Source organism: Pseudophryne corroboree, chromosome 8 (genome assembly GCF_028390025.1).
Source record: "Pseudophryne corroboree isolate aPseCor3 chromosome 8, aPseCor3.hap2, whole genome shotgun sequence".
Classification (NCBI taxonomy): domain Eukaryota; kingdom Metazoa; phylum Chordata; class Amphibia; order Anura; family Myobatrachidae; genus Pseudophryne; species Pseudophryne corroboree.
The window spans coordinates 305,054,699-305,076,624 of record NC_086451.1 but is presented as its reverse complement, the minus strand read 5'-3'; the positions used below and the strand labels follow the sequence as shown (position 1 = coordinate 305,076,624).

General features: G+C 46.1%; 1 protein-coding gene across 1 annotated transcript in view; it reads right to left on the bottom strand.

Moving 5' to 3' along the window:
* Positions 1 to 21,926, bottom strand: part of NRK (Nik related kinase) — a 511,622-nt gene that overhangs the window by 453,075 nt on the left and 36,621 nt on the right. The gene's annotated exons all lie outside the window — the stretch shown is intronic.

Sequence of the window (21,926 nt, the reverse complement as noted above, 5' to 3'; positions counted from 1 at the left end):
GTCAATCTGTTGAAATCAGAGCACTACATTTTGGCCACCGTGCTCGATCCTAGGTTTAAAGCCTACGTTGTATCTCTCTTTCCAGCAGACACAAGTCTGCAGAGGTGCAAAGACCTGCTGGTGAGACACTTGTCAAGTCAAGCGGAACCGCTGGCGGTGATGCAGGGCAGTCTGAAGAGAGTGCTGACATCTGGTGCGGACTGAAGGACCTGCCAACGATTACTGACATGTCATCTACTGTCACTGCATATGATTCTGTCACTATTGAAAGAATGGTGGAGGATTATATGAGTGACCGCATCCAAGTAGGCACGTCAGACAGTCCATACGTATACTGGCAGGAAATATAGGCAATTTGGAGGCCCTTGCACAAACTGGCTTTATTTTACCTAAGTTGCCCCCCCTCCAGTGTGTATTCCGAAAGAATGTTTAGTGCAGCCGCTCACCTTGTCAGCAATCGGCGTACGAGGTTACTTCCAGAAAATGTGGAGAAGATGATGTTCATCAAAATGAATTATAATCAATTCCTCCGTGGAGACATTCACCAGCAATTGCCTCCAGAAAGTACACAGGGACCTGAGATGGTGGATTCCAGTGGGGACGAATTAATAATCTGTGAGGAGGGGGATGTACACAGTGAAAGGGGTGAGGAATCAGAGGATGAGGAGGAGGTGGACATCTTGCCTCTGTATAGCCAGTTTGTGCAAGGAGAGATTGATTGCTTCTTTTTTGGTGGGGGCCCAAACCAACCAGTAATTTCAGTCACAGTCGTGTGGCAGACGCTGTCGCTGAAATGATGGGTTTGTTAAAGTGTGCATGTCCTGTTTATACAACATAAGGGTCGGTGGGAGGGCCCAAGGACAATTCCATCTTGCACCTCTTTTTTCTTTCATTTTTCTTTGCATCATGTGCTGTTTGGGGACTATTTTTTTGAAGTGCCATCCTGCCTGACACTGCAGTGCCACTCCTAGATGGGCCAGGTGTTTGTGTCGGCCACTTGGGTCGCTTAGCTTAGCCATCCAGCGACCTTGGTGCACCTCTTTTTTACTTTGCATCATGTGCTGAGGACTATCTTTTGAAGTGCCATCCTGTCTGACACTGCAGTGCCACTCCTAGATGGGCCAGGTGTTTGTGTCGGCCACTTGGGTCGCTTGGCTTAGCCATCCAGCGACCTTGGTGCACCTCTTTTTTTCTTTGCATCATGTGCTGTTTGGGGACTATTTTTTGAAGTGTCATCCTGTCTGACACTGCAGTGCCACTCCTAGATGGGCCAGGTGTTTGTGTCGGCTACTTGGGTCGCTTAGCTTAGTCATCCAGCGACCTCGGTGCAAATTTTAGGACTAAAAATAATATTGTGAGGTGTGAGGTGTTCAGAATAGACTGGAAATGAGTGGAAATTATGGTTATTGAGGTTAATAATACTATGGGATCAAAATGACTCCCAAATTCTATGTTTTTGAGGGGTTTTTGAAAAAAAACACCCGAATCCAAAACACACCCGAATCAGACAAAAAAATTTCAGGGAGGTTTTGCCAAAACGCGTCCGAATCCAAAACACGTCCGCGGAACCGAATCCAAAACCAAAACACAAAACCCGAAAAATTCCGGTGCACATCACTACACAAGATATGAGTCAAATTACATTATGCCACATAGTTCTGTACATGAATAGGTCCTTAAGTGACCCTATAATTATTATCAGCAAGACAAGCTGCAAATCCGAAGCTGTGTGATCACTGTGCAAGCAAGCACCCTCCATAATCCATAGTCACCAAACTTGTAATTATACAATACCTAGTGGACAATATATACTGTACATATGTGCTTCACTGCCATTGCCACTGCCATATTTATATATACACAGTATAAATATATATACATATATATATATATATATATATATATATATATATATAGCTTATCTATATATTCATATTTTTAATATATATATATATATATATATATTATATCTATCACAGGTCGACAGAAAAATTGATGTGGGAAGGAATAGATACATGAAACATAAATATGATTTTTATATATATATATATATATATATATATATAGTATATATACTGTAGATAGATACAGTAGATATAAAATGTGCACACACATCCGTATATACATGCACAAATATATATACACAAATACATGTATGTACAGTATATGTACATGTGTATATATTACATATATTACACATGTATTATATTATACACTGATAAGGTACATTATATTTATTAATTAATTGCTTCTTGATTCTGCAGCAGCAGCAGCACCACCACCAGTGTAGCAGAGTCACTTCACACTGACTGCTGCACCACACATCGGGGGTCATTCCGAGTTGTTCGGTCGTTGACGATTTTCGCTATACTGTGATTAGTCGCTTACTGCGCATGCGCAAGGTTCTCAGAGCGCATGCGCTTAGTTATTTTACACAAAAGTTAGGTATTTTACTCACGGCATAACAAAGCTTTTTCATCACTGCGCTGATCGGAGTGTGATTGACAGGAAGTGGGTGTTTCTGGGCGGAAACTGTCCGTTTTATGGGAGTGTGCGGAAAAACACAGGCGTTCGAGTAGCAAAACGCAGGAGTGGCTGGAGAAACGGGGGAGTGGTTGGGCAAACGCTGGGTGTGTTTGTGACGTCAAATCAGGAACGAAAAGGACTGAGCTGGTCGCAATGGCTGAGTAAGTCTGGAGCTACTCAGAAACTGCTAAGAAATTTCTATTTGCAATTCTGCTAATCTTTCGTTCACAATTCTGCTAAGCTAAGATACACTCCCAGAGGGCGGCGGCTTAGCGTGTGCAATGCTGCTAAAAGCAGCTAGCGAGCGAACAACTTGGAATCACCCCCATCACTCAATCCCCAGTCCACCCGCACCAGGCACCCCCCGTGTGCCTATGATAGCAGCTGTTATAGGGGTCGGTTATCTCCCCTGATAATATGGAAATATAGTGAAAAGTAATGTGTACCAGCGCTGGCTGTTTAGGAAATATTGCGTTATATTTAAAAGTGAATAAATTATTCCAGGATGGTGGGTGATAAAATAATTAATATAATAGATTTAATGAACACAATCAATATAAAACATAAAAAAACATTTATAATATAGTCACAGTGCTATTTAGTGAAGCAAATTCATAAAGTAGATGACACATTCATTTGACTCCTTATTAATAGCAATATCATGCCACGACATTCTCTGGAATCGAGTCCACAATTAGTAGTCAGAGGTGAATGATGGTAGGAGTCCAAATGATATTAATCGTGTCCACCAGTCTTGTGTTAGCCGTATCCTCCATGCTCAAAAGGGGTCATTCCGAGTTGATCGCTAGCTGCTTTCGTTCGCTGCGCAGCGATCAGGCAAAAAAACGTCACTTCTGCGCATGCATATGCGGCTCAATGCGCATGCACGTCATACTATTACAACGAACGATGTAGTTTCACACAAGGTCTAGCAAAGCTTTTCAATCGCACCACTAGCCGCAGAGTGATTGACAGGAGTTTCTGGGTGTCAACTGACTGTTTTCAGGGAGTGTTCGAAAAAACGCAGGCGTGCCAGGAAAAACGCAGGCGTGGCTGGGCGAACGCAGGGCGTGTTTGTGATGTCAAAACAGGAACTGAACAGTCTGAAGTGATCGCAAGCGCTGAGTAGGTCTGCAGCTACACTGAAACTGCACAAAATAATTTTGTAGCCGCTCTGCGATCCTTTCGTTCGCACTTCTGCTAAACTAAAATACACTCCCAGTGGGAGGCGGCATAGCGTTTGCACGGCTGCTAAAAACTGCTAGCGAGCGAACAACTCGGAATGACCACCAATGTCTTTTACTGGTGCAAACAACCCATCCTCTTCTGGAGCATGTGCTGGAGTGTGGCTCTGGGTCTGTATATATTAGAGATGTGCAGCGGGCATTTTTTGGGCTTTTTGATTTGGTTTTGGATTCGGTTCCGCGGTCGTGTTTTGGATTCGGACGCGTTTTGGCAAAACCACCCTTTCGAATTTTTGTCTGATTCGGATGCGTTTTGGATTCGGGTGGTTTTTTTTCAAAAAACCCGTCAAAAACAGCTTAAATCATAGAATTTGGGGGTTATTTTGATCCTATAGTATTATTAACCTCAATAACCATAATTTCCACTTATTTCCAGTCTATTCCTCACACCTCACACCTCACAAGGGCCCTTATTCCGAGTTGTTCGCTCGTTGCCAACTTTCGCTATGCTGCGATTTGTTGCAAAATGCGCATGCGCAAGGCACGCAGGGCGCATGCGCTTAGTTATTTAACTAAAAACTTAGTATATTTGCTGTGGATCCGGCGGCGCTTTTCAGTCGCTCTGCTGATCGGTGAGTGATTGACAGAAAAGGGGCGTTTCTGGGTGGTAACTGTGCGTTTTCCAGGAGTGTGCTAAAAAACGCAGGCGTGTCAGGGAAAAATGCGGGAGTGTCTGGAGAAATGGGTGAGTGGCTGGCCGAACGCAGGGCATGTTTGTGACTTCAAACCAGGAACTAAACGGACTGAGCAGATCGCAATCTGTGAGTAGGTCTGGAGCTACTCAGAAACTGCAAGGAATTATTTATTAGCAGTTCTGCTAATCTTTCGTTTGCTATTCTGCTAAGCTAAAATACACTCCCAGAGGGTGGCGGCCTAGCGTGTGCAATGCTGCTAAAAGCAGCTAACTAGCGAGCGAACAACTCGGAATGAGGGCCCATATTAGTTTTAGTCCTAAAATTTGCACCGAGGTCGCTGGATGACTAAACTAAGCGACCCAAGTGGGTGGCACAAACACCTGGCCCATCTAGGAGTGGCACTGCAGTGTCAGACAGGATGCACTTAAAAAAATAGTCCCCAAACAGCACATGATACAAAGATAAATAAAAAAAAAGAGGTGCAAGATGGAATTGTCCTTGGGCCCTCCCACCCACCCATATGTTGTATAAACAGGACATGCACACTTTAACAAACCCCTCATTTCAGCGACAGGGTCTGCCACACAACTGTGGCTGAAATGACTGGTTGGTTTGGGCCCCCACCAAAAAAGAAGCAATCAATCTCTCCTTGCACAAACTGGCTATACAGAGGCAAGATGTCCACCTCAACCTCATCCCCCGATTCCTCACCCCTTTCACTGTGTACATCCTCCTCCTCACAGAGTATTAATTTGTCCCCACTGGAATCCACCATCACAGGTCCCTCTGTACTTTCTGGAGGAAATTGCTGGTAAATGTCTCCACAGAGGAATTTCTTATAATTCATTTTGATGAACATCATCTTCTCCACATTTTCTGGAAGTAACCTCCTACGCCGATCGCTGACAAGGTGACCGGCTGCACTAAACACTCTTTCGGAGTACACACTGGAGGGGGGGCAACTTAGGTAAAATAAAGCCAGTTTATGCAAGGGTCTTCAAATTGCATCTTTTTCCTGCCAGTATACGTACGGACTGTCTGACATGCCTACTTGGATGCTGTCACTCATATAATCCTCCACCATTCTTTCAATGGTGACAGAATCATATGCAGTGACAGTAGACGACTCGTCAGTAATCATTGGCAGGTCCTTCAGTCCGGACCAGATGTCAGCACTTGCTCCTGACTGCCCTGCATCACCGCCAGCAGGTGGTTTTGGAAATTTTATCCTTTTCCTGGCAGCTCCAGTGGCGGTAGAAAATGAAGGAGGAGCTGTTGGCGGGTCACGTTCCGTTTGACTTGACAATTGTCTCACCAGTAGGTCTTTGAACAACTGCAGACTTGTGTCTGCCGGAAAGAGAGATACAACATAGGCTTTAAACCTAGGATCGAGCACGGTGGCCAAAATGTAGTGCTCTGATTTCAACAGATTGACCACCCGTGAATCCTGGTTAAGTGAATGAAGGGCTCCATCCACAAGTCCCACATGCCTAGCGGAATCGCTCCGTTTTAGCTCCTTCTTCAATCTCTCCAGCTGCTTCTGCAAAAGCCTGATGAGGGGAATGACCTGACTTAGGCTGGCAGTGTCTGAACTGACTTCATGTGTGGCAAGTTCAAAGGGTTGGAGAACCTTGCACAACATGGAAATCATTCTCCACTGCGCTTGAGTCAGGTGCATTCCCCCTCCTTTGCCTATATCGTAGACAGATGTATAGGCTTGAATGGCCTTTTGCTGCTCCTCCATGCTCTGAAGCATATAGAGGGTTGAATTCCACCTCGTTACCACCTCTTGCTTCAGCTGATGGCAGGGCATGTTTATGAGTGTTTGCTGGTGCTCCAGTCTTCGTCACGCGGTGGCTGAATGCCGAAAGTGGCCCGCAATTCTTCGGGCCACCGACAGCATCTTCTGCACGCCCCTGTCATTTTTAAAAAAATTCTGCACCACCAAATTAATTGTATGTGCAAAACATGGGACGTGCTGGAATTTGCCCACATGTAATGCACGCACAATATTGGTGGCATTGTCTGATATCTCAAGTCTCCAGGAGAGTCCAATTGGGGTAAACCAATCTGCGATGATGTTCCTCAGTGTTCGTAAGAGGTTGTCAGCTGTGTGCCTCTTATGGAAAGCGGTGATACAAAGCGTAGCCTGCCTAGGAATGAGTTGACGTTTGCGAGATGCTGCTACTGGTGCCGCCGCTGTTGTTGCTGCGGGAGGCAATACATCTACCCAGTGGGCTGTCACAGTCATATAGTCCTTAGTCTGCCCTGCTCCACTTGTCCACATGTCCGTGGTTAAGTGGACATTGGGTACAACTGCATTTTTTAGGACACTGGTGACTCTTTTTCTGACGTCTGTGTACATTCTCGGTATCGCCTGCTTAGAGAAGTGGAACCTAGATGGGATTTGGTACAGGGGACACACTACCTCAAGCAATTCTCTAAGTCCCTGTGAACTAACGGTGGATACCAGACACAAGTCTAACACCAACATAGTTGTCAAGGCCTGAGTGATCCGCTTTGCAACAGGATGACTGCTGTGCTATTTCATCTTCCTCGTAAAGGACTGTTGGACAGTCACTTGCTTACTGGAAGTAGTACAAGTGGTCTTCCGACTTCCCCTCTGGGATGACGATCGACTCCCAGCAGCAACAACAGCAGCAACAGCAGCAGTAGGCATTCCACTCAAGGATCCATCGGAGTAATCCCAGTTAGGAGAGGACTCGTCAGACTTGCCAGTGACATGGCCTGCAGGACTATTGGCGTTCCTGTCCAAGGAGGAAATTGACATTGAGGGAGTTGGTGGTGTGGTTTGCAGGAGCTTGGGTACAAGAGGAAGAAGGAGTTTAGTTGTCCGCTGTCACCCAAAGTTTTTGAACTTCTCAATGACTTCTGATGAATGCGCTCCAGGTGACGTATAAGGGAGAATGTTCCTAGGTGGTTAACGTCCTTACCCCTACTTATTACAGCTTGACAAAGGCAACACACGGCTTGACACCAGTTGTCCGCATTTATGTTAAAATAATTCCACACCGAAGAGGTGATTTTTTTGTATTTTGACCAGGCATGTCAATGGCCTAATTCATCCCATGGATAACAGGTGTCTCCCCGGGTGCCTGACTTAAACAAACCACCTCACCATCAGAATCCTCCTTGTCAATTTCCTCCTCAGCGCCAGCAACACCCATACACCCAACACCCAACCTCATCTTGGTGTACTTCAACAGTAACATCTTCAATTTGAATATCAGGAACTGGACTGTGGGTGCTCCTTACAGAACTTGCTGGGGGCGTGCAAATGGTGGAAAGAGCCACCTGTTCCCGTCGAGTGTTGGGAAGGTCAGGCATCGCACCCGCCGACACATTTGGACTCTCCTTGGGGATTTGTGATTTAGAACGCACAATTATTTGCTGTGCTTTTGCCAGCTTAACTCTTTTAATTTTTCTAGCGGGAGGATGAGTGCTTCCATCCTCAGCTGAATCTGAACCACTAGCCATGAACATAGGCCAGGGCCTCAGCCGTTCCTTGCCACTCCGTGTCGTAAATGGCATATTGGCAAGTTTACGCTTCTCCTCAGTTGATTTTAATTTTGATTTTTGGGTCAATTTACTGAACTTTTGCTTTTTGGATTTTACATGCTCTCTACTATGACATTGGGCATCGGCCTTGGCAGACGACGTTGATGGCATTTCATCGTCTCTGCCATGACTAGTGGCAGCAGCTTCAGCACGAGGTGGAAGTGGATCTTTCCCTATTTTACCCTCCACATTTTTATTCTCCATTTTTTAATGTGTGGAATTAGATACCACTAGATAGATACCAGATACTGCTTTGACTGGAATGATGATGACCTATGCACAGTGACAGGACACTACCACAGCACCCTACATTAGCAAAAGACACTGGACTATTAGTAATGTACTGTAGTATACTGAGCACCACAATCCAGCACAAGACAATGAGCAGTGATACTGAGCACTGATGAGGATGATACTGAGAACTGACACTGAGCAGCAAGATGCAGCCCTGGACTATTTGTAATGTACCAGGGACGTGCAGTCAGGGGAAGCAGGGGAGGCAGTGCCTCCCATGTCATTTTCCCCTGTCATTAATGATTACAATAATATAAAGAAAATACTTATGACACATATTCTGTGTCCTAAGTATATGCTTTATATTATTGTAATGATTTGAACATTTTAAAACAGGTTGAAATTTGTTTTGGAGGCACTGAGAGCGGTGCCTCCTGCGGATAATGCTAAAGGGCCGTAAGTGGGGGGCGGGCAGGGGTGGCGGCCAAGGAGAGGGCTGTAAAAGCCCATTACAAAAAGCATGATAAGCGGCACCAGTGTGAGTGCCTCAGTGACAGGGGCGTGCTTTCAGCACATATGAAAGCACGCCCCTGTCACTGCTGCATATATGATTGGGCACCAGAATTTAAGCCCACTCTGTGGACCAGCCTACCGATCACCGATCATCCCCTGCCTGCGGCTTTTCTCCCAACTCTCCATTCCTCCGGCCAGCCAGACCCTCTGCACTTGTTGATGTGAGACCGTGGTGGCCTCTGCTCCCCTGACCTCCCTGACTACATGGCTGCTGAATTCACCCCCCCCCCGCTCAGCGCCGCTCATCACTCCCTCCCCACCGGCGCCGCTCATCACCGCCCCCCCCCCCCCCCGCTCATCACCCCCGTCCCCTCCACCACCGCCCATCACCGCCCCCCCCCCCGCTCATCACCCTCTTCTCTCTGCTCATCACCCCCAGCCCCCATCCCCGCCACCGCCGCTCATCACCGCCGCTTACTACTCATCACCCCTGCCCCCCCCCCTCATCACCCTCTTCTCGCCGCTCATCACCCCCAGCCCCCGTCCCCGCCGCGCCGCTCATCACCGCCGCTCACTACTCATCACCCCCCCCCCAGCTCATCACCCTCTTCTCGCCGTTCATCACCCCCAGCCCCCAGCCCCACCGGCGCCGCTCATCACTGCCGCTCACTACTCATCACCCCCCGCTCATCACCCTCTTCTCGCCGCTTATCACCCCCAGCCCCCCCCCCCCGCTCACCACCGCCGGCACTGCTCACCAATCATCACCCCCCTCCCCGCTCATCACCCTCATTTCACTACTCACTACTCATCACCCCCAGCCCCCGTCCCTGCCGCTCATCACATCACCGCCCTCATCACCAACAGCCCCCCTCTGTTCATCACAGCTACTCATTGCCATTGCATGTCCCGCTCACAGCTGCTCACTGCTCCCCCCCCTCCTCATCACCCCCAGCCCCCCCGCTCATCACAGCTGCTCATTGCCATTGCTCATCACCCCCAGCCCCTCCTGCTCACCGCTGCTCATAACAGCTACTCACTGCTCCTCCCCATCCTCATCACCACCAGCCCCCCCGCTCATCACAGCTGCTCATTGCCATTGCTCATCACCCCCAGCTCACCGCTTATCACCCCCCGCCCGCTCACCACCGCCAGCACCGCTCACTGATCATCACCCCCCCTCCCCGCTCATAACCCTCATTTTACTACTCATCACCCCCAGCCCCCGTCCCTGCCGCTCATCACATCACCGCCCTAATCACCAACAGACCCCCCCCCCTCCGTTCATCACAGCTACTCATTGCCATTGCTCATCACCCCCCCTCATCACCCCCAGCCTCCCCGCGCTCACCGCTGCTCATAACAACTGCTCACTGCTCCTCCCCATCCTCATCACCACCAGCCCCCCACCGCTCATCACAGCTGCTCATTGCCATTGCTCATCACCCCCAGCTCACCGCTCATCACCCCCAGCCTCCCCGCGCTCACCGCTGCTCATAACAACTGCTTACTGCTCCTCCCCATCCTCATCACCACCAGCCCCCCACCGCTCATCACAGCTGCTCATTGCCATTGCTCATCACCCCCAGCTCACCGCTCATCACCCCCAGCCCCCCCCGCTCACCGCTGCTCATAACATCTGCTCACTAATCATCACCCCCAGTCCCACCCGCTTACCGCCGCTCACTGCTCATCACCCCCCCCCCCCGCTCATCACCCCCAGCTCAGCGCCGCTCACTGCTCACTCCTCTCCCCCCACTGCCGCCCGCCGTTCACCTGTCAGCTGGAGAGAATGCAGGAGAAGTTGCAGAGGCTTGGCCGCAACATCTGGCAATATGTGAGTGACCACAGCCGCTATTGACAGACACTGGTGACTGGTAAGTAGCTTGTAAACTTTTTGCCGATGGGTGCCGTGATGTAATTACGTCGCCGCGGCTGCACACGCAACAGACCAGGAGGCTGTGAGCTGGGGGAGGAACCGCGGGCCGAGGAATTTACGGCCCATTGCTCCACCCCCAGCTCACAGTCAGCCTCCTGGTCTCTAGGTCATTGGGCAGCTGGGGAAGCTATAGTGCCGTGCCGTGCCCGGGGCTTCACTGACACTATCCTGTGCTCACCCCCCGCTGGCGGCTCATTGAATGTCGGCTGAGGAAAGCTGCAGTGCTGTGCCTGGGGCGACGCTGAGACTGCTGCGCTCACCCCCACTGGCGGCTCAGCGGGGGTGAGCGCAGCATAGTCGTACACCAGATGAGCCGTCAGCAGGGGTGAGTGGGTGACTATAAGGACCTGCACATGGCCAGGTGACCCCGTGGGTGCTCATCATAGGCGCTGATTCCGTGGGTGCTCCCGAGCTGGAACACCCACGGAATCAGCGCCTATGCCCCCACCCCCATCCCATCAGCAGCACCTCCCCATACTGCTATTTTGCCTTCTCTCCCCTCAACTCCATCCCTCCCCCCAAGCGTCTCTTCCGTAGTGTAACGTGTATAAGGGTCTCTCCTGTGGTGTAATGTGTGTAAGCGTCTCTTCTGTGGTGTGACTTGTATAAGCGTCTTTTCTGTGGTGTAACGTGTATAAGCGGCTCTCCTGTGGTGTAATGTGTATAAGCGTCTCTTCTGTGGTGTACCGCTCCTGATAGGCTGCCGGTCCACAGCAGATTTGAAATAGTAGCGCCGCAGTCATAGGAGCCACAGTGCCGCCGACCACAGCCTCCTCCTCCTTGCACCGCCGCCGCCCTCTGCCTCCTCCTCGCTACACCTCAGCCATGCCGCCGCCGCCCTCAGTCCTTCTCTGTACCTCTGCCTCCTCTGCACCATGCCGACCACAGCCTCCTCATCCACTGCACCGCAGATCACAGCAACCTTAGCACCGCCGCTACTAAAGAGGTAATCTTACCCTGCTGCCTATGTCCCTGCTGTCACTTTCCCTGTCCCTCTGTCATTCTCCCTGGCCCTACTGTCACTTTCCCTGTCCCTCTCTCTGTCACTTTCCCTGTCCCTATGTCCCTGCTGTCACTTTCCCTGAATTTTTTCTCATTCCATGTGGCATAACGTGAATTTCGGCTCATTCAGTGTGCTATAATGTGAATTTTGGCTCATTCAGTGTGCTACAATGTGAATTTCGGCTTTCAGTGTGCTACAAGGTGAATTTCGGCTCATTCAGTGTGCTACAAGGTGAATTGCGGCTCATTCAGTGTGCTACAAGGTGAATTGCGGCTCATTCAGTGTGCTACAAGGTGAATTTCGGCTCATTCAGTGTGCTACAATGTGAATTTCGGCTCATTCAGTGTGTTACAAGGTGAATTTCGACTTTCAGTGTGCTACAAGGTGAATTTCGGCTCATTCAGTGTGCTACAATGTGAATTTCGGCTCATTCAGTGTGCTACAAGGTGAATTTCGACTCATTCAGTGTGCTACAATGTGAATTTCGGCTTTCAGTGTGCTACAAGGTGAATTTCGGCTCATTCAGTGTGCTACAAGGTGAATTGCGGCTCATTCAGTGTGCTACAAGGTGAATTTCAGCTCATTCAGTGTGCTATAATGTGAATTTCGGCTCATTCAGTGTGATATAATGTGAATGTCGGCTCATTCAGTGTGGTATAATGTGAATGTCGGCTCATTCAGTGTGCTACAATGTGAATGTCGGCTCATTCAGTATGCTACAATGTGAATTTCGGCTCATTCAGTGTGCTATAATGTGAATGTCGGCTCATTCAGTGTGCTATAATGTGAATTTCGGCTCATTCAGTGTGTTACAAGGTGAATTTCGACTTTCAGTGTGCTACAAGGTGAATTTCGGCTCATTCAGTGTGCTACAATGTGAATTTCGGCTCATTCAGTGTGCTACAAGGTGAATTTCGACTCATTCAGTGTGCTACAATGTGAATTTCGGCTTTCAGTGTGCTACAAGGTGAATTTCGGCTCATTCAGTGTGCTACAAGGTGAATTGCGGCTCATTCAGTGTGCTACAAGGTGAATTTCGGCTCATTCAGTGTGCTATAATGTGAATTTCGGCTCATTCAGTGTGATATAATGTGAATGTCGGCTCATTCAGTGTCCTATAATGTGAATGTCGGCTCATTCAGTGTGCTACAATGTGAATGTCGGCTCATTCAGTATGCTACAATGTGAATTTCGGCTCATTCAGTGTGCTATAATGTGAATGTCTGCTCATTCAGTGTGCTACAAGGTGAATTTCGGCTCATTCAGTTTGCTATAATGTGAATTTCGGCTCATTCAGTGTGATATAATGTGAATTTCGGCTCATACAGTGTGCTACAATGTGAATTTCAGATCATTCAGTGTGCTACAATGTGAGTTTCAGCTCATTCAGTGTGCTACAATGTGAATTTCAGATCATTCAGTGTGCTACAATGTGAATTTCGGCTCATTCAGTGTGCTATAATGTGAATGTCGGGTTCACTATGGTATGCCGGCGGTCGGGCTCCCGGCGACCAGCATACCGGGGCCAGGAGCCCGACCACCGGCTTACCGACAGTGTGGCAAGCGCAAATGATCCCCTTGCGGGCTCGCTGCGCTCGCCACGCTACGGGCACGGTGGCGTGCTACGTGGCTGCGCGCGCGACGCTATTTTATTCTCCCTCCAGGAGGGTTGTGGGCCCCCACGAGGGAAAATAAGTGTCGGTATGCCGGCTGTCGGGATCCCGGCACCGGTATACTGTGTGCCGGGATCCCGTCAGTCGGCATACTGAAGACCACCCGTGAATGTCGGCTCATTCAGTGTGCTACAATGTGAATTTCGGCTCATTCAGTGTGCTACAATGTGAATTTCGGCTCATTCAGTGTGCTACAATGTGAATTTCGGCTCATTCAGTGTGCTATAATGTGAATTTCGGCTCATTCAGTGTGATATAATGTGAATGTCGGCTCATTCAGTGTCCTATAATGTGAATGTCGGCTCATTCAGTGTGCTACAATGTGAATGTCGGCTCATTCAGTATGCTACAATGTGAATTTCGGCTCATTCAGTGTGCTATAATGTGAATGTCTGCTCATTCAGTGTGCTACAAGGTGAATTTCGGCTCATTCAGTGTGCTATAATGTGAATTTCGGCTCATTCAGTGTGATATAATGTGAATTTCGGCTCATACAGTGTGCTACAATGTGAATTTCAGATCATTCAGTGTGCTACAATGTGAGTTTCAGCTCATTCAGTGTGCTACAATGTGAATTTCAGATCATTCAGTGTGCTACAATGTGAATTTCGGCTCATTCAGTGTGCTATAATGTGAATGTCGGGTTCACTATGGTATGCCGGCGGTCGGGCTCCCGGCGACCAGCATACCGGGGCCAGGAGCCCGACCACCGGCTTACCGACAGTGTGGCAAGCGCAAATGATCCCCTTGCGGGCTCGCTGCGCTCGCCACGCTACGGGCACGGTGGCGTGCTACGTGGCTGCGCGCGCGACGCTATTTTATTCTCCCTCCAGGAGGGTTGTGGGCCCCCACGAGGGAAAATAAGTGTCGGTATGCCGGCTGTCGGGATCCCGGCACCGGTATACTGTGTGCCGGGATCCCGTCAGTCGGCATACTGAAGACCACCCGTGAATGTCGGCTCATTCAGTGTGCTACAATGTGAATTTCGGCTCATTCAGTGTGCTACAATGTGAATTTCGGCTCATTCAGTGTGCTACAATGTGAATTTCGGCTCATTCAGTGTGCTATAATGTGAATTTCGGCTTATTCAGTGTGCTATAATGTGAATTTCTGCTCATACGTATGCTATAATGTGAATTCCGGCTCATTCAGTGTGCTGCAATGTGAATTTCGGCTCATACCGTGTGCTACAAGGTGAATTTCGGCTCATACCGTGTGCTACAAGGTGAATTTCGGCTCATTCAGTGTGCTACAATGTGAATTCCGGGTCATTCAGTGTGCTACAATGTGAATTTCGGCTCATACCGTGTGCTACAAGGTGAATTTCGGCTCACTCAGTGTGCTATAATGTGAATTTTGGCTCATTCAGTGTGGTATAATGTGAAATGGGCACCAGTACTAGACAGTATAAGGGGTCCTACTATTGTGGTGTCTAAGGGGAATATGGTGTGGTAAACTATACTGAAGGACATGCCCACTTGTGAGTGGCCACGCCCCCTTATCCAGAGCGAGAGCGCCTTAGGCGCGCACATAATTACAACCTTCACTCTTCCATATCCAAACTTCAAAATTCCACTTCTATCACTGTGAGGGATGGTATCAAAATCCTGGCGCTTGAAAGGACGACGGTCAGAATACCGACAGCATCATCCCGATGTGCAGGATCCCGACAACTGTTAGGGTATTGCCCTAACTCTAATCTCCAACCCCCCACCAACCCTCCCTGCCTGCAGCCTGTTCCTAAACTGCGCCAGGTAGAGCCCATTCCTAAACTGGTACTGCTGGCCAGGGATGACTCTGCTTGTCTCCAGCCTCCACCACAAGCAGCAGTTGTCCCGGCAGACATGCTGCTGCTGGCGGAGAATGGAGGTGAGCAGATTCTGTCCCCATGCTGCCCAAAAGGAGGCTCCAGAATCTGCCCCCTACTGCTGTAGTGCTGGTAGGAGACACAAGCACAGCAGGCACAGCCAGGGGCGGTGATGACATGATATAGTGCTATGGATTGTATGAGGAAGGGGGCCCCAAATCGGTGTGTTGCCTCGGGCCCCATGAGGTCTAAACTCACCTCTGGCAGCGGCCATAGCGGCGGCTTTAGTGGGCATGCCTCACCAGCCAATGACCTCACCACACGCCACTGTAATGTACTGTAGTATACTGAGCACCACAATGCAGCACAAGACAATGAGCAGTGATACTGAGCACTGATGAGGATACTAGAACTGACACTGAGCAGCAAGATGCAGCCCTGGACTATTAGTAATGTACTGTAGTATACTGAGCACCACAATGCAGCACAAGACAATGAGCAGTGATGCTGAGCACTGATGAGGATACTAGAACTGACACTGAGCAGCAAGATGCAGCACTGGACTATTAGTAATGTACTGTAGTATACTGATCACCACAATGCAGCACAAGACAATGAGCAGTGATACTGAGCACTGATGAGGATACTAGAACTGACACTGAGCAGCAAGATGCAGCACTGGACTATTAGTAATGTACTGTAGCATACTGAGCACCACAATGCAGCACAAGACAATAAGCAGTGATACTGAGCACTGATGAGGATACTAGAACTGACACTGAGCAGCAAGATGCAGCACTGGACTATTAGTAATGTACTGTAGTATACTGATCACCACAATGCAGCACAAGACAATGAGCAGTGATACTGAGCACTGATGAGGATACTAGAACTGACACTGAGCAGCAATATGCAGCACTGGACTATTAGTAATGTACTGTAGTATACTGAGCACCACAATGCAGCACAAGACAATGAGCAGTGATACTGAGCACTGATGAGGATACTAGAACTGACACTGAGCAGCAAGATGCAGCACTGGACTATTAGTAATGTACTGTAGTATACTGAGCACCACAATGCAGCACAAGACAATGAGCAGTGACACTGAGCACTGATGAGGATACTAGAACTGACACTGAGCAGCAAGATGCAGCACTGGACTATTAGTAATGTACTGTAGCATACTGAGCACCACAATGCAGCACAAGACAATAAGCAGTGATACTGAGCACTGATGAGGATACTAGAACTGACACTGAGCAGCAAGATGCAGCACTGGACTATTAGTAATGTACTGTAGTATACTGATCACCACAATGCAGCACAAGACAATGAGCAGTGATACTGAGCACTGATGAGGATACTAGAACTGACACTGAGCAGCAAGATGCAGCACTGGACTATTCGTAATGTAGTGTAGTATACTGAGCACCACACAATGCAGCACAAGACAATGAACAGTGATACTGAGCACTGATGAGGATACTAGAACTGACACTGAGCAGGAGAGTCACACTACTAGTATTACTGAGCAGCAATAAGTAAGCACTGCTGAGCACTGATATTGAGATTTCCACTGAGAGAACGTAGCCATGTCCTTTCCGCTTACTCTACAATGCACAAGTGAAAATGGCGGCGATGCGCGGCTCTTTATATGGAATCCGAATCTCGCGAGAATCCGACAGCGGGATGATTACTTTTTCCCTTGTTCGGGTTTTCCTAGTCATGTGGGAAGAACCGAGCCTGCCTCGGACCCGTGTAAACCACATGGAGCTCGGGGGAGTTTGGTTCTCGGAGAACCGAACCCGCTGATCTCTAGTATATATCCCACCATATCAGTGTATACTAAAGCACCTGTGACTTACAAATAATCAATCAACCTAACCGTCCTTAGAATTAACATCATATCATATTGATAATAAACCTACTAGGTCCCACAGAGAAATGTACCTGGTGAAATATGAAAACATAGCCAAGAAAGAAGATAAACATCATGAGGAATTGAGGTATTTACCTCTATCAGCTCTGGTCACGTGACTCGCATCGGTCACGTGATAGGAGCTGACCGGGATATGTTTTTCCCGATTGGTTAGTAGATAGTCATCTGACCTGATTATGCGTCATCAAGGAAGGATCCCCAGTCTCCCTCTGATGGTCACATGCCAGTCACATGGCACAGTCACATGATTAGGCAATGGGGAGGCGGAATCTGTATCCTGGCAACGGAGCCCCCATGGATGTGGACTAAGTGATATTTCAATTAAGAGCGTCACCTCCACAGCGCTCCATTTCTGGGTCACACGATGTTTATTCTTGCGTATCCGTTACTATAGTGATGGTAATGTGAAATTGTTAATGTTAAATAGAGTAAGAGAATCACAGAAATTCATGTATTCAATATTTTGAAACGGTTCCTATTTTTATAATAAGAACTATATTAGTTTCTGAAGATAACTTAAATTAAATAATATGATTTTATAAAAATTAGTCAATTAGAATCACAGGTAGAGGGAATGACATGCCTAAATGACTATGTACCACCACTTTCAAGAGCGCAGGTAATCTCTTTTGAATATTATACACAGATATAAATATATTTATATACATGTATGTCATAATCAATAAAGAGATATATTTTGATGTTAATATCACTGCTTCCCATGCTCGAGTTCAAGACTATGCCCGTGCTACACCCCTTCATTGGAATTCTCTCCCCTGCTCCATTAGACCTCTCAAAGCTTCAAACGGCCACTAAAAACCCACCTATTCATCAAAGCTTACCCTCCCGATGCATAACCTAGTCCTGAGGCCGCTTCTCCATCCCCCTGCCTCATGCCTTGAACATCTTGGCTTTGCTTACATACTGCCATCAAGCTATCTCCCGCTTGCTTGCACCTCATGTCATCTGTCTGTCACCCCTTCCCACTAGATTGTTAGCTCTTCAGAGCAGGGCCCTCTTTCCTCTTGTTGTCAAAGCCGTCAATTCAACGCATTTCACTCGCAGCTCTCTCTTATTCAGCGACCAGATTTACCCACTTTTTCTCCTCCTCAATGCTCATCTCCATCTATGGCCGCCAGCCCCAAGTAGTACGATGGTTACTCCCTTGCTACTTACATCTTAGCTGTATTATGTTTGGAGAATTGTGGTGCTCTTTGTTACCTGTACTCTATTTTCATTATTTATTTACTGTAATGCTAAGTTTTGTCTCCCTGTACTGTCCTTTGTACGGCGCTGTGAAACACTTGTGGCGCCTTATAAATAAAATGTAATAATAATAATAATAATAATAATAATATGTTGGTATACTGATGGAGACTAAAAATGTACCATATTTTATTTATGCATCACTCATGGTTATAGTTAGTACTATTGGACACTTGAAACTATTTTATACATCTAAGTAAGATTTACAGAGTTATTTAAATATATAAACCGATCTCATTATATAGTGTCATCAGTAGACTGTTTCTCTAATATAATATATAAGGGTCATGGAGGGGTGTCGCATCAGTAATAGGGACCTATAATCTGATGCTGGCACCTAAATCCATGACCGATATCCCTCATATATCATACTAACCAAAATCTATAAAACTGAGTTGAGTTCTATTGTTTAATTCAAACCGTCAGGGTGTAACGAGTTGCACTTTAACATCCAATAGACTTCCCTGCAGCATAATCGATTGAATCTGTCGCCACCTCTGGCTGGTGGTGTGACAGATTCCAAACATGTCACTGAGAGACTACTGGGGTCATTAGAATGTCTGAGATGGAAATCTCTTGAGACACCATGTGTTGTGCAATTCTTCATTATGTTGCGATGGTGTTCCATGAAATGTACATGGAGGGGTCTCGTAGTTCTCTCCATGTAACACAGACTGCAACCAAATTTCAGAAGATATGACATATGTTGAGTTACAATTCATAAAGGATTGCAACACATATTACAGGTTGAGTATCCCATATCCAAATATTCCGAAATACGGAATATTCCGAAATACTGACTTTTTTGAGTGAGAGTGAAATAGTGAAACCTTTGTTTTTTGATGGCTCAATGTACACAAACTTTGTTTAATACACAAGGTTATTAAAAATATTGTATTAAATGACCTTCAGGCTGTGTATATAAGGTGTATATCAAACATAAATGAATTGTGTGAAGGTACACACACTTTGTTTAATGCACAAAGTTATAAAAAATATTGGCTAAAATTGCCTTCAGGCTGTGTGTATAAGGTGTATATAAAACATAAATACATTATGTGCTTAGATTTAGGTCCCATCACCATGATATCTCATTATGGTAAGCAATTATTCCAAAATACGGAAAAATCCGATATCCAAAATACCTCTGGTCCCAAGCATTTTGGATAAGGGATACTCAACCTGTACTCATTATTAAGGGGCAAGGTAATAGAGGTCTTCTTTCTAGGCATATATGAACACATTGTGCACATTGTTTTTCCACATATATAAAATCCACAGGGTCTCTGTGTTAACCAGTTACATCCTTCTCCCTTAGTATTGTCTCTGTTTGTTTTGAGATGGCTCAGTGCTAAGATTGTTTTTAACGTTTTGTTTTTCCTGTAAATTATTTTCGGATTATTTGATATGATTTTACTCAATATATTATCCTGTTTGAGCACTTTATAATTACGAGAAATAATAGTTTTAATTTCTTTTGAACATCTATTATATTTGCTGATAAAGGCAAATTGTCTATCCTCCATCTCCTTTTTAGGTTCTTGGAAAGATTTAGATTTTTTTAGATTTACCTAAGAGATTCTGTCTCTCCATATTTGAGACCTCTTTAAGGCTTGTTTTAGGATAGCCTCTGGATAGTCTCTTTGTCTTAAATACTCAGCATATCGTTGGCTTGTAGATGAAAAGTGTCAAGTTCAGTACAATTACGAATGAGGCGCATAATTTGGCCTTTAGGTATATTGCGTTTCCAGGGGGCATTATGTGCACTTTTGAAGTGCAAATAAGCATTAGTATTTACTGGTTTGACAAAATTGGATGTGATCATTTTCTCGTCCAAAATTTCCAGGGTCACCAAGAAGTCCACATGTTCTCTACAATATGTGGAAGTGAAGGTTAAATTATAATAATTAGAATTGAGTGAAGTGAGAAAAGTGGCAGAATGATAATCCCCATCCCAAATAATATAAAGATCATCTATGTAATGGCCATAGAAGACCAGGTTTGCATCCCAGGTGCCTCCCCATACATGGTGATCCTCAAAGTCACACATGTATAGGTTGGCATAACTGAGCACGAACCTGGTCCCCATGGCCGTTCCCACTATATGTAAATAATAAGTGTCTGAAAACAAAAACAAAAAATTGTGAAAAAGGATGAAGGATATACAGTCCAAAAGAAAAGTACTATGTTCCACACTGAGGTCTCTATCTGGGAATAGATGCTTGGATATAGAATTAATACCATTAATGTAAGGAATATGGGTCTACAATGTCTCAACAGCTTGTGTTAGGAAGGCATATGTTGGTTTCCACTGAATAGTTTGAACCTTGTTCAGAAAATCCATCGTATCTCTCAAATGGGACCTCAGCAAGGAGACCCAGGGTTGAAGAAATGAGCCTATATAGAAAGAAAGATTGGATGTGAGGGAGTTTATGCCAGAAATGATAGGTCTACCTGGGGGTGACATGAGGGATTTGTGAATCTTAGTAAGAAAATAAAAGGTGGGTGTTACAGGAAAGGTGGGACGCAGGAACCTGTGTTCTTCCTTGGATATGACCCCGGAGAGGATTGCGGAATCCTGGAGTGATCTGCGATCTTGTATATACTCACTGGTGGGGTCAGATTTTAATATTCGATAAAACTGGTTATCTTTCAGTTGTCACATAGCTTCATCAATATAATCCTCCTTATTCATTACTACTAAGCCCCCACCTTTATCCAGCTCATTGATTATTATTGATGTATCCAGGGTGAGAATTTTTTGTGCCCATTTTTCCTGTCTAGATAAATTAGATTGCTTATGTTATTGTTTGTGTTTTCTTCCTACTAAATCTTTAAAGTCTTCCAGAGTAATTTTGTAAGAATATTCTATACATCTACTCTTGGCGGAGATCGGGAAAAACTCTGATTTTAATTTAAGTTGTCTCACAAAGTAGACATGATTCCGCACCAGTTCTAAAAGTTCAAAATGAGTAGTAAATAATAATGGAGTACCAGAATACCGTATGATATATACGAATAATTCGTATTTTGATAAATAGTTCTGGTGGTGCACCCAGAGTCAGAGACAAACTAGAAAGAAAATTGATTACAGAAGACTCTTGTGTGGGTGCACTCTTTTTTTAAATTTGTTAGTATGAGAAGATTAAAACATAACTTTTATTAATTCATTAATTTAAGAAAAAATCCACACTTAAGTTGTCCACCACAATTAATTCAACTAAATATATTGGTACACATATATACAGTTCAGCCCGTCAGCATCTCTGAGAAATGCCATATCTAATTATTGTGGCTGATCAAACTCGAAAATGCTATGTATACCTTGTCATGCTGCAAGGTATACATAGCATTTGCACATTTGTGTTTTTGCAGCATATGTGTGAATAAGTGTGACAACTGGCACCTATCAGAGCCTGTGCACCAACACTCACTCTCTCTATTGAAATAGAGGAACTACCGAATATATCCAACATTGCCAGTTACTTGGGTGTATACCTAATTAATATTTGTTTTTGACAGCAATTTGGTGTGATACCAAGCTGACATTCGTCACAATCTCCAT